The sequence below is a fragment of the Cibotium barometz genome, chromosome 28 (assembly GCF_041138505.1).
Source record: "Cibotium barometz isolate CiBa-2024 chromosome 28, ASM4113850v1, whole genome shotgun sequence".
In the NCBI taxonomy this organism is placed as follows: Eukaryota; Viridiplantae; Streptophyta; class Polypodiopsida; order Cyatheales; family Cibotiaceae; genus Cibotium; species Cibotium barometz.
This window is the reverse complement of record NC_141073.1, coordinates 4,417,260-4,429,951: the sequence shown is the minus strand read 5'-3', so window position 1 is coordinate 4,429,951 and position 12,692 is coordinate 4,417,260.

The following is a 12,692-nucleotide window of genomic DNA, read 5'->3' as shown; positions in this document are numbered from 1 at the left end:
TTATCTTGTTTTGATAGAGGATTTTGATATTCCTATACGAATGGATTTACCACCCCAGCAGAAGGAGGCAAAGAGAGCATGAGGGGCTCGCGTCATTGAGCTTATTTTGAAAGGCTATACAAGTGACTTACGCACCCTAATCAGATCAATGGGAGCTTGGTGGACCAAGGACTCGAGATGCTTATGAGGTCAGTGGAGCAGCCTACATGTGGGCATTTTGCCTACAAGGGTGTATGCTAAGCTCCGCTTATTAAGGGAGATAAGTCATGGACATAGAGGCACTATGATTGACTAGGAGCTTAGTAATTCAGCTCTGCTATATGTGGTAAGTCCTCAATCATTTGGCAGAGGAGCATCTCACTCACCATTGCAGAGTGGGTTGTATAGGAGCCGAGGAGGAGGCACTATGATTGACTAGGATCTTAATGATTGAGCTGCTATATGTGGTAAGTCCTCAACTAGGGTAGAGGAGTGTCTCACTCAGAGGACCATTTCAAAGTGGGTTATATAGGAGCCGAGAAGGAGGCACCATCCTGGAGCTTACTAAGTCCTCTTAGATGAGGATTGGACATCATGTAGATGTATATGCCATCATGTTTTTGTATTGACCAGTTGTATATGCCAATTTTATCTATGACCTTATATTTTTGTATATGAAATCCACTAGTCATGGTCTCGGCTCTTTTTTATACACACCATCACACCCATCTGGCCAGGGATTTCATTAACGTCTTCACAATTTCGTGATCACGTTAACAAAACCTGTTGTTAACATAAAAATTCTTGTGATCACAATGTATATTCACGGGCATTTTTTATGACCTGCAAAAACCTTCTCTGCCAGTAATCCCGTCGGGAAAATGATCATTTCCCGGCGGGCCCGCCGGGAAAACCCATTTTCCCAGTGGACAAATTAAAAAAAATAAAAAAAATAAAAAAATAAAAAAATCATGGTCACAGTCATTCTTACCATTTTTGGGCCTTCTGGACTCATTTATGATGTCAAAAATTCAAAATTCTTGGCACAAAAAAAGTTTTGTATAATTTGCTGGCCTTAAGTTCAATTAACACACCAATTAAATCTAACTATACTTACATCAATTGACTCAATTGTCCATGACATCATTGCACTCAATTGAGCCCAATTGGACTCAATTACACTTGATTTACACTCAATTGATATTAATTGGGTGTCAATTGATGTCAATTGTGCCTAATTCGACGCAATTGAGCCCAATTTACACCCAATTTGCATAAATTGGGTGTAAACTAAGTATCAATTGAGTCGAATTGGACTCAATTGATAATAATTGGATGTTAATTGATATTAATTAAGCCCAATTGACTTCAATTGGGTGTTAATTTATTATAATTAATGTTAATTAAGCTCAATTGAGCTCAGTTGACATCACAATTGATATCAATTGAGCTCAATTGGGCTCAATTGCACTCAATTGACACTCAATTGGGTGTTAATTGCATCCTATTGTGCTCAATTGAACCCAATAGGATGCAATTAACATCAATCGGGTGTCAATTGATCACAATTGATATCAATTGGGCTCAATTGCACTCAATTGTGTGATTGATTGTGTGTCAATTGATGTTAATTGAGCCTAATATGATACAATTGAGCTCAATTCACACCCAATTGGATGTAAATTGAGTGTCAATTGAGCCGAATTAGACTCAATTGATAGCAATTGGGTGTTAATTGATATCAATTAATATCCAATTAACATAATTAAAGTCAATTAAGTCTAATTGACTTCAATTGGATAATTTGGGTGTCAATTGAGCTCAATTGGACGTAAATGACATCAATTGGGTGTTAATTAACATCAATTGAACCTTATTGACATCAATTGGGTGCCAATTAACATCAATTGGACTCAATTGACATCAATTGGGTTTCAATTGAGCCAAATTGGATGCAATTGACATCAATTGGGTGTCAATTGACTACAACTGAGCTGAATTGGGCTCAATTGCACTCAATTGATATTAATTAGGTGTCAATTAAACCTAATTCCATGCAATTGAGCTCAATTGACATCAATTCACATCAATTGCTCTCAATTGATATTAATTGGGTGTCAATTGATGTCAATTGAGCCTAATTCGATGCAATTGGGCTCAATTCACATTAGTTCACATCAATTGGGTGTCAATTGATGTCAATTGAGTAAAATTGAGTCTAATTGGGTGTCAATTGAGTCTAATTGGGTGTCAATTGATATCAATTGAGCCAAATTGAGTCTAATTGAGTCCAGTTAGACTTAATTAAGCCCAGTTAGACTTAATTAAGTCAAATTAAGTCTAATTGGGTGTCAATGGAGCCTAATTGACATCAATTGGGTGTCAATTGATGTCAATTGAGCCCAATTGAAGCTAATTGTGTATCAATTGACACACAATTGATGTCAATTGGACTCAATTGACATCAATTAGATTCAATTGACATACAATTGATGTCACATGGGCTCAATTGACATCAATTAACACCTAATTGATGTCAATTAATATCAATTGGGTGTCAATTGATTATAATTGATACTAAATTGAATGAATTGAGTCTAATTGACATCAATAAGTCTAATTGGATATTAATTGATCAATTGGGCTCAATTGATATCAATTAACACCCAATTGGACTCAATTGACATCAATTGGACTCAATAGAGTGTTAACTGATGTTAATTGAGTCCAATTGACATCAATTGGGTGTTAATTGAGCTCAATTGGACATAATTAATAATAATTGGGTATGAATTGAACTCAATTGACATCAATTAGGTGTCAATTGAGCCTAATTACATCCAATTGAACTCAATTGACATCAATTGGGCAAATTGCATCCAATTTAATTCAATTGACATCAATTAAGCCTAATTGCATCCAATTTAACCCAATTGGACTCAATTGAATCCAATTGGACTCAATTGACATCAGTTAGGTGTCAATTGAGCCTAATTGTATCTATTTAGACTTAATTGACATCAATTGGGTGTCAATTAAACCCAATTGGAGTCAATTGATATCAATTGGGTGTTTATTGATGTTAATTGAGTTTAATTGACATCAATTGGGTGTTTATTGATGTCAATCGAGTCCAATTAGATGCAATTGGACTCAATTGGGTGTGAATTAGACTCAATTAATATCAATTGGGCTCAATTGATATCAATTAGGTGTGAATTGATGTCAATTGAGCCCAATTCGATGTAATTGATATCACTTGGGTGTCAATTAGACTCAATTGGCACCCAATTGATGTCAATTGAGCCCAAGTGGATGTCAATTGATATCAGTTGAGCCCAATTGATCAATTGACACCCAATTAGACTTAATTGATATCAATTTAACTCAATTAGGTGTTAATTGATATCAATTTAACTCAATTAGGTGTTAATTGATATCAATTAGACTCAATTAAGTATTAATTGATGTTAATTGAGCTCAATTAGACTCAATTGACATCAATTAGGTGCTAATTGAGTGTAATTGATGTCCATTAAGCCCAATTTGGCTTAATTGACATCAATTGGGTATCAATTGACTACAATTGATGTCAATTGAGCTCAATTGACATCAATTGGGTGTTAATTAATGTCAATTGAGTCCAATTAATATCAATTAGGTATCAATTAAGCCAAATTGATATCAATTGGGTGTTAATTGAGCCCAATTCACATCAATTGGGTGTAAATTGAACCTAATTAGACCCAATTAACATCAATTAGGTGTGAATTGATGTCAATTGACCCCACTTGGATGCAATTGATATCAATTTGGTGTCAATTGGACTCAATTGGTACCCCATTGATGTCAATTGAGTCCACTTGGATATCAATTGATATCAATTGAGCCCAATTGATCAATTGATACCCAATTAGACTTAATTGATATCAATTTGACTCAATTGGATATTAATTGATGTCAATTGAACTCAATTGGATGTTAATTGATGTTAATTGAGTCTCAATTGATATCAATTGGGTGCCAATTGAGTGCAATTGATGTCAATTAAGCCTAATTTAGCTTAATTAATATCAATTGGGTGTCAATTAACTACGATTGATGTCAATTGAGCTGAATTGACATCAATTGGGTATTAATTGATGTTAATTGAGTTTAATTGACATCAATTGGATGTTAATTGATGTCACTTGAGTCCAATTAGATGTAATTAGACTCAATTGGGTTTGAATTAGACTCAATTGATATCAATTGGGCTGAGTTAATTGGGTGTCAATTGAGCCCAATTGACATCAATTGGGTGTGAATTGAACGTGATTGGACTTAATTGACATTAATTAGGTGTGAATTGATGTCAATTGAGCCCAATTGGATGCAATGGATATCAATTGGGTATCACTTGGACTCAATTGGCACCCAATTGATGTCAATTGAGTCCAATTGGATGTCAATTGGTATCAATTGAGCCCAATTGATCAATTGACACCCAATTAGACTTAATTGATATCAATTTGACTCAATTAGGTATTAATTGATATCAATTAGACTTAATTAGATGTTAATTGATGTTAATTAAGTCTAATCAGACTCAATTGATATCAATTGGGTACCAATTGAGTGTAATTAATATCAATTAAGCTCAATTCGGCTCAATTGGCATCAATTGGGTGTCAATTGACTACGATTGATGTCAATTGAGCTCAATTGACATCAATTGGGTGTTAATTGATGTCAATTGAGTCCAATTAACATCAATTGGATGTCAATTGAGCCCAATTGACATCAATTGGGTGTGAATTGAACCGGATTGGACTCAATTGACATCAATTAGGTGTGAATTGATGTCAATTAAGCCCAATTGGATGCAATTGATATCAATTGGGTGTCACTTGGACTCAATTGGCACCCAATTGATGTCAATTGAGTCCAATTGGATGTCAATTGATATCAGTTGAGTCGAATTGATTAATTGACACCCAATTATACTTAATTGATATCAATTTGACTCAATTGGGTATTAGTTGATGTCAATTGGACTCAATTGGGTGTTAATTGATGTTAATTGAGGACTCAATTGACATCAATTGGGTACCAATTGAGTGCAATTGGTGTCAATTTGGCTCAATTGGCATCAATTGGATATCAATTGACTAGGATTGATGTCAATTGAGCTCAATTGACATCAATTGGGTGTTAATCGATGTCAATTGAGTCCAATTAAGCCCAGTTGTGTCCAATTGGGTGTCAATTGATTGAATCCAATTAAGTCCAATTAAGCCCAATTGAGTCCAATGGGGTGTCAATTGATGTCAATTGAGCCCAATCGATCAATTGACACCCAATTAGATTTAATTGATACCAATTGGACTCAATTGGATATTAATTGATGTCAATTAGACTCAATTGGAAGTATAATAAGATCTAATTGATGGTAATCGAGCTTAAGGTGATAAATTTAGAGAACTTTTTTTGTACAAAGAATTTTGAACTTTTGACATCATAAATGAGTCCAGAAGGCCCGAAAATGGTAGGAATGACTGTGAACATGAAAATATTTTGACCATTTTTTTAAAACTTTTTTTCCCGCCGGGAAAATGGATTTTCCCGGCGGGCCCGCCGGGAAAACAAAAAGCCCGACGGGCTTCGGCAGGTTACCAGGTCACTGGTAACCTGCTATTTTGAGAACATGAAAACATGTGAACATGTGAATAACATGAAAACAAGTGTTATTAACAAAAAAAATCTTGTGATCACGTGAATATAAAATCATTGCATCTGGCATTCGATGGGTGTGACGGTGAGGGAATTAAACTTTGGGACTAGGAGATGTTGAAACTATGGATCAATTTCTCCTAAGACATGACATTGACCTAATCATTAACTAATCTTACACTAATGACATGGCTAATCTAAGGTGGATAGAAATGAAGGAGACTCATTGTGATGAGTGTGTGCTAATTACGTTGTTTAGACTCAAGTTCAGTTAGGTTACAAGATGGAAACTTGTACTCATAAAAAGACTTGAGATGTTGTGCTTGTATTCCATTGCTTGAAATTATGAGGAGAGTACAACTTAGCTTTTCTCTTGCATGTGGGATAATTCTCACTTGGTGATGTGTCTTCTCACACTCACTCCATACTTTTCTTATGCTCCATGGCACCATATTTCTCAAAGACCGCCCCTTGGTGCCAAATCTTTGGGCTACTCAAGGTGGTTGGATGTCGGTTACAAAATTTTGTTTGACTTTTTACTTTCTACATTTCCCTATGTGGTGTGAGCAACTTTGGCTCATGTGCTACTTTGGCACTTCCCCCCCTTGATGGTGACTTGATCTATCTTTGAGGCCTAGAGGTCATCTCTAAGAGTGAGGTCCCCCCTTGATAGATACTTGACCTATCTTTGAGGTCTAGAGCTCTCTTCTAAGATTAGGGTTACAAATTCTGGCTATTTCTTCTACCCTGGCTACATCATCGGTGCGCCAGAGGGTAGTTACAAGCACTTCTTGTAGGAAGTAAGATTTTTATTTACAATAATTTTTTTTTAAAGAGATGGGTAGTGATTGGTAGCTCCTTTGTTGCTTCTTTTATGTTGATGTCATGGGTGGTAACCTCTTGGTGGTTGCTATGACCTTGACTCCACTTCTTGTTCTTTTTATCATTGATGACTTCTTCTTCTTGTCAAATCTTTGGTCTTTTCTTGTGCACACCTACGCTTGCATACTCATTTGATTGCAGCATTTTACAAAGAATTTACTCTTCATTTTCACATACACTAGCGTGCTCATTTGGCTGCTTTTACATCCGGTTTTGACTCAGTTGAAAATGAAAGATTTTGTGAATTATTTTTTGTTTGATGAAAGAATTTTGTCAATGATGATCTAATCATTATATTCATGCCCATTGGTGTGGATTTGAAAACACATGTTGATGTAGAGCTCATTTGCTTGCGTGAATAGCCTCTTATAGAAGGTAAGGTTTATTAAACCTTAGTTATATATATATATATATATTTCTTTTGAAATAACTCAACGTTATCTTCTTGGATGGAGCTGATGGATGGCGTTAGTCAACCAATTCCTAGGGATGAGGCACTGCGTGGAGTTTGGTGAGGATTTTGCCTTCTACACCGGCTTACTTAGACTGCTGCTTTCGATCTTTGCTAATTTGTTTTAGAGCTAGTGTCCCCTTCCTGCATGTTCATGTCCCCACCAAAACGAGCTGTGAGATCGACCTCTCTTACTACACTTGTATCACATGCTATGCTCTCTTCCCTTCATAGCACTGCCTATGGCTCTTTCTAATTTCTGATGTTGCCTCTGTTCTACATGGCTATTGTGGCGGCCTGGTTGTTGTATGATTCTTAGTATTGTTGCATATCAGCTCTAGTATGTTCTGTGTAGAACTATGCACTTGTTTGTTATGCAGGATGTTGTTTTTTTGTTACTGCTTATTATTGTTAGTGATGGGGCGACTGCCTGACATGACAAAAGGGGCTTTAACAATGGCGTTGTTGTCGCCAGCCTCTATGTCATGTTTTTGCTCCTCATTGGCTACTAGCTGAGGGCCTTCCTTTATGAGACAAGTCCATGACTACTACTATTCCCTACGTTAGTTGCACACTTTGCTTGCAAATGGTTAACTTGTTGTACAGAAGTGGATGACGATGAAGGCAAACTCTCATTATCCTTCAATCCCAAAGGGGGTAAGAGTAGAGTGTGTAGTGAAGTAAAACACATAGTAGATTTGCACAAAGAGAGGGAAAATAAGCTATGAGAGATGGAGGGTAAACGGAAAAACCACAAGAGATTAAGGGTTGCTAACTCACTAAATGATAGACTAATAGACACTTAATACATCCTTATGAAAAATTCTAAAAAACTAGGAGAGCTAGACCTAGGCTTTGATACCATGTTAAAACTATGGATCAAGCTATCCTAATGATAGGACATTGACCTAATTAAATGTCCTCCTTTTATATGAGGAGAGTACAACTTAGCTTTTCTCTTGCATGTGGGATAATTCTCACTCGGTGATGTCTTCTCACACTCACTCCATACTTTTCTTATGATCCATGGCACCATATTTCTCAATAGGAGAGAGCAGCCCCATGGACCCACTTGCAAAGTTTCACCACCCATTTGGTGGATGACGGGAGGAAACTTTGGGATTAGGGGAGAGGAGACCCAAGAATGGGAATACTTATGAAATGAATGTGATTAGGTGAGAATGGGAATACTTATGAAATGAATGTGGATTGATGTGTGGGTAATGTGGATGATCTGGATGAATGAGTGGATGATGTGGATGAATGAGTGGATGATGTGGATTGATGTGGATGATGTGGATGGATGTATGGATGATGTGGATTGACGTGTGGATTGATGTGGATGGAAGATGTGGATTGACGTGTGGATGGATGTATGGAAGATGTGGATGGATGTGTGGATAATGTGGATTGATGTGGATGGATGTATGGATGATGTAGATTGATGTGTGGGGTAATATGGATTGACGTGAATGGATGTATGGATGATGTGAGTTGATGTGTGGATAATGTGGATTGACGTGAATGGATGTATGGGATGTGTGGATAATGTGGATTGATGTGGATGGATTGTTTGGATGATGTGGATTGACGTGTGGATTGATGTGGATGGATGTATGGAAGATGTGGATGGATGTGTGGATAATGTGGATTGATGTGGATGGATGTATGGACGATGTGGATTGATGTATGGGTAATGTGGATTGACGTGAATGGATGTATGGATGATGTGGGTTGATGTGTGGATAATGTGAATTGATGTGGATGGATGTATGGATGCTATGGGCATTGATGTGTGGATGATGCGATTGGATGTGATTTGATGTGGGGATGATGTGATGTGATAGGGATTGATGAAGAAAAAAAATTTGTGGGAAGATGAGAAAAGATGGGGACTAATGTGAAAGGATGTGGAGTGATGAGAAAAGATCGAAATATTGTTGGAACTGTATTTGTAAGTGAAATCTGTTTTTAAATGACTATTTTATGTCAAGATTGCTGGGAAAGCATTTTGACTGTCTTGTGAATGAGGTCATGGAGACCTATCTGTTAAAGTTGCAATTGCTGTGGACGGAGAGTCAACAGAGGATGTCTCGCGTAGCCAGTTGAGGTCTTGACCTCGGTTTGATTTAAATGGTGAGCTTTCGATACACTGGATGAGGGACCAAGGAAGCGGCCTATGAGTGAAGCGCTAGGTGACCTGCGAAGGATCCTAGAGGGTGCTAACCATACGGTGCGCAGGCTCTGGGTCACCGAAGATACCCACACGTACGTCGCGGAAGATATTGGAATAAGGAGTAAGAGTTGTTTTCTGAATTCGGGCATGGATCTAGTTGATTGACCTTGCTGGTCCTCAACGAATGAGTCCATGGCTCTTTCATATGGATCTGTTGGTGGTTGATCTTGCTGATCTTCAACGGAGACTCCATTTTTGTTAAAGTGAATACTTGCTGGTTACTATGAGCTAGGAACTATCGAAAAGGCCCTTGAGTGTGGATAGGGGGTGAGCGTTCTGGTTGCCAATGATGCCATAGGTACACCGATGAAGGAATGTTTGGAAATAAGAATTCAACTAGAAAATTAGAGGATTATGATCAGTGACACTATGGTTTCATTAAATGATTGTTTTAAAGACTGTTGAATCTGTGAAGAAGGCAATTTCATATTGGGTGTGTAAGTGGTGTGACTAGTTTTAAGTTTGCATGAATATCCGGCTAGGGGATCTAGGAACTCTTTTCCCTGGTACCCGGGACAACCTAACCAAATTCTTAATTGGATCCCATCACTACAGTGGTTGGGCGGTTGGCTAACCCATGGGACTGGATGGGGTTAGGTTGGACTGATGGATCCCTAAATATTGAGACTCAATTCTGTTCTGGTTCGATAGATAAAGTAAATCCTGGATAAAAATTGTTCTATGGAAAAAAATCAATGACTGTGCCTCTCAATGAGGAAAAAAGCATTGGTCTCTATGATCCAAGTACAATCTTTTCCTTGATCTGACTATGGGACTTGCGGGTTTGGTCATATCAGTTCAGTTAGTTAAGGCTTTTGACTACGTTAGAGAAAAGTTATCCTGGAGGAATCGCCCGTGCTTTCCGAGAAAGGGAAGTTTTTCCAAGTTCAATTTTTGGAAGAACCGATGGATTAGTCTCTTGTCCAGATATTCGTGGGTGAGGCCCCAAGTTTGGGACCCTGCCCCACGCAAGAAGTGCTACTTCCGCTGCTAGCACCCCTGAATTCGTTGCATGGTGGGGATAGGGACCTCACAGCTGGTAACAAAGCAAATTGGCTAATGAGGATCAACCGAGAAGCCAAAAATGTCAAAAATTTATGAAAAAGTAGTAAAAGGTTGTAATTGTGTGATAAAATTCACACAATATTCATGTAAGAAAGCATTATGGGCCCAAGGCCATGGACAACTAGTAAGTAGGTGTGAACTCTTGGGTGGAGTATAAATACCAATGTAAATGGGATTATGGCTCATTCATGATAATGTTATTTGTTCCAAGAATCAATGGTGAGCTTCTCCCGTGAGATGCTAAGTGGTGACTCCTTCATGAGCCACTCCCTTGGTGAGGGACTAACCCACCCCTGTTACTTTCTTTCATTGGTATCAGAGCATGGCTTTTGATCCATGATTTTTAATTTTTCTTTTCTTCTTCTCATTTCGTGAAATTTCTGCTTCATTTGATTCATGGGGGAAGGGGATATGGCTAAGGTAGAGTTTGTGGTTCAAATCTGAGCACATGGACCTATTTTTTTTTGGAATGAGTGGACCAAATTGGGGAAAATTTCTAATCTTGATTAGCAGTTGTTAATCAAAAACGTTTTTTGTTTGGGAGCTTTCTTGCAAACCCTAGCCAAGGAATCTCAACATGAGCAAAGGGCATTGAGTCTCTCATGTATCTAGCAATGTTTTATGAAGTATTTCACCTATTTTCCATGAGCAATGGGGCTCCCAATGTGGCTGAAAATCACTACCAAAGCTGCCCACGTTTTTCACCAAAGTGACCCTAATCTTCATCTCCTTCAACAAATTCAAGCATTAAGGCTTCCCGGGTGACATTGGTGAGTTGCTCCATCACTTCCTTACAATTTTGAAGCATTCTTTCAAGCTATGGAGTGAATTAGGGTTTTATTACACATAAAACCCCCATTTTCAGAAATTGGACTTTAATCATGGCCATTCATGCTGCTCTTTATGCATTATGAATGCTTGAATGCTACACATAGCCATTCAATGCTATGCCTTGCATATTGGCATAAGTGAGCATAGCTTTGGGCACATTTGGGGGATTGAATAAAATGTTTTGGGTTGGAAGCCTGCTTTTTGGTGACACCGTTTTCCATTGCCGGTTGCACGTTTTTGGTCATAACTCTCTCATACGAACTCCGTTTTTAGAGTTCTAGTACTCAAAACGACCGGCTCGTCGTCCTCTTCGAGACGAGCTATAGGTCTTGAGGTGCAGGATTCAGCAAGTGCTCTCTGTTTTCACTTTTGTACTGGATTTTCTAGTCCCGAGCGAGAACTCGTGCCCAGAACGCGACCCGAGATCACCGCTCCGTGACACTTGGATGTTGTTGATGTATGTGGAAATGTATTGACATTGCCATGAGTGGATGTGATGAAGGAAGCACTATGAACCATGTATTATGATATGAATGAGCATGAGTCATGCTATAAATCAATTGTAAGTCAACTCTACTCATTCATTTGAGCTTGTAACCACATTCCACTCACAATTGTACCCCACTTTATTCCTAGAATCTAGAATGAAGTAAGGGTACCTTGGCATTTGGAGGAGAGGCCAAGGGGAGAATGTCTTGAATCTTCCTTGCCGTTAGTGCCGGGTAACGCGGTAAGGAAGAGGATTAGGTACTTGGTGGTAAAGAAATGGCCTCAACCTTCACCTTGGATGTAAACTTGGTGAAGGGGTGAGAAGTGCTTGGCCGGGAGATCGGCAAGCATCGACGCGCTTCATCGACCACTTCATTCGACTTGAGCAAACAAGCAAATCCTCTACATCGACTTCTTATGCAAAAGGACAAAATTGATGCCATAAGGTCACATGCTCAGATGGAAAAATGATTGAGGATTGATTTGCTTACAGTGGTCAAATGCATAAGGATTTTAATACTTGATTGAGATGCTTTGATTTGATTGAGATTTGGTGCAAAAAGAGGGGAGACTATGGCAAAATTTTTGCAAAATTTGCCTACTTGCAGCCAGGACAAATCCTTGAATTTCTAGGGTTTTTCAAAAGCTTTTCAAATCTGTCCTGAAAGCCCTTCAATCTACCCGAAAACCTCTTTCAAACAAGCTAAAGATCACTCAAATCGGAGTAGTATTGAGCGGTCAAAGTCAAGAGTTGACTTTTAGCTAGAATAGTTGACTGGTCAAAGGCTGTTGACTTTTTCAAATCTATTTTTGGGGATCCTTACTCATCTCGTCAAGAGCTTCGCATCGATATAAAGATCACCCAAATCGGATAAGAATTGAGCGGTTAACATCAAGAGTTGACTTTCAGCCGGTATAGTTGACTGGTCAAAGGCTGTTGACTTTTTCAGATCTGTTTTTGGGGATTCTTATTCGTCTCGTCGAGAGCTTTGCGTTGATATAAAGATCACCCAAATCGGATACCGTTTGAATAGAGAAAAAAAAATC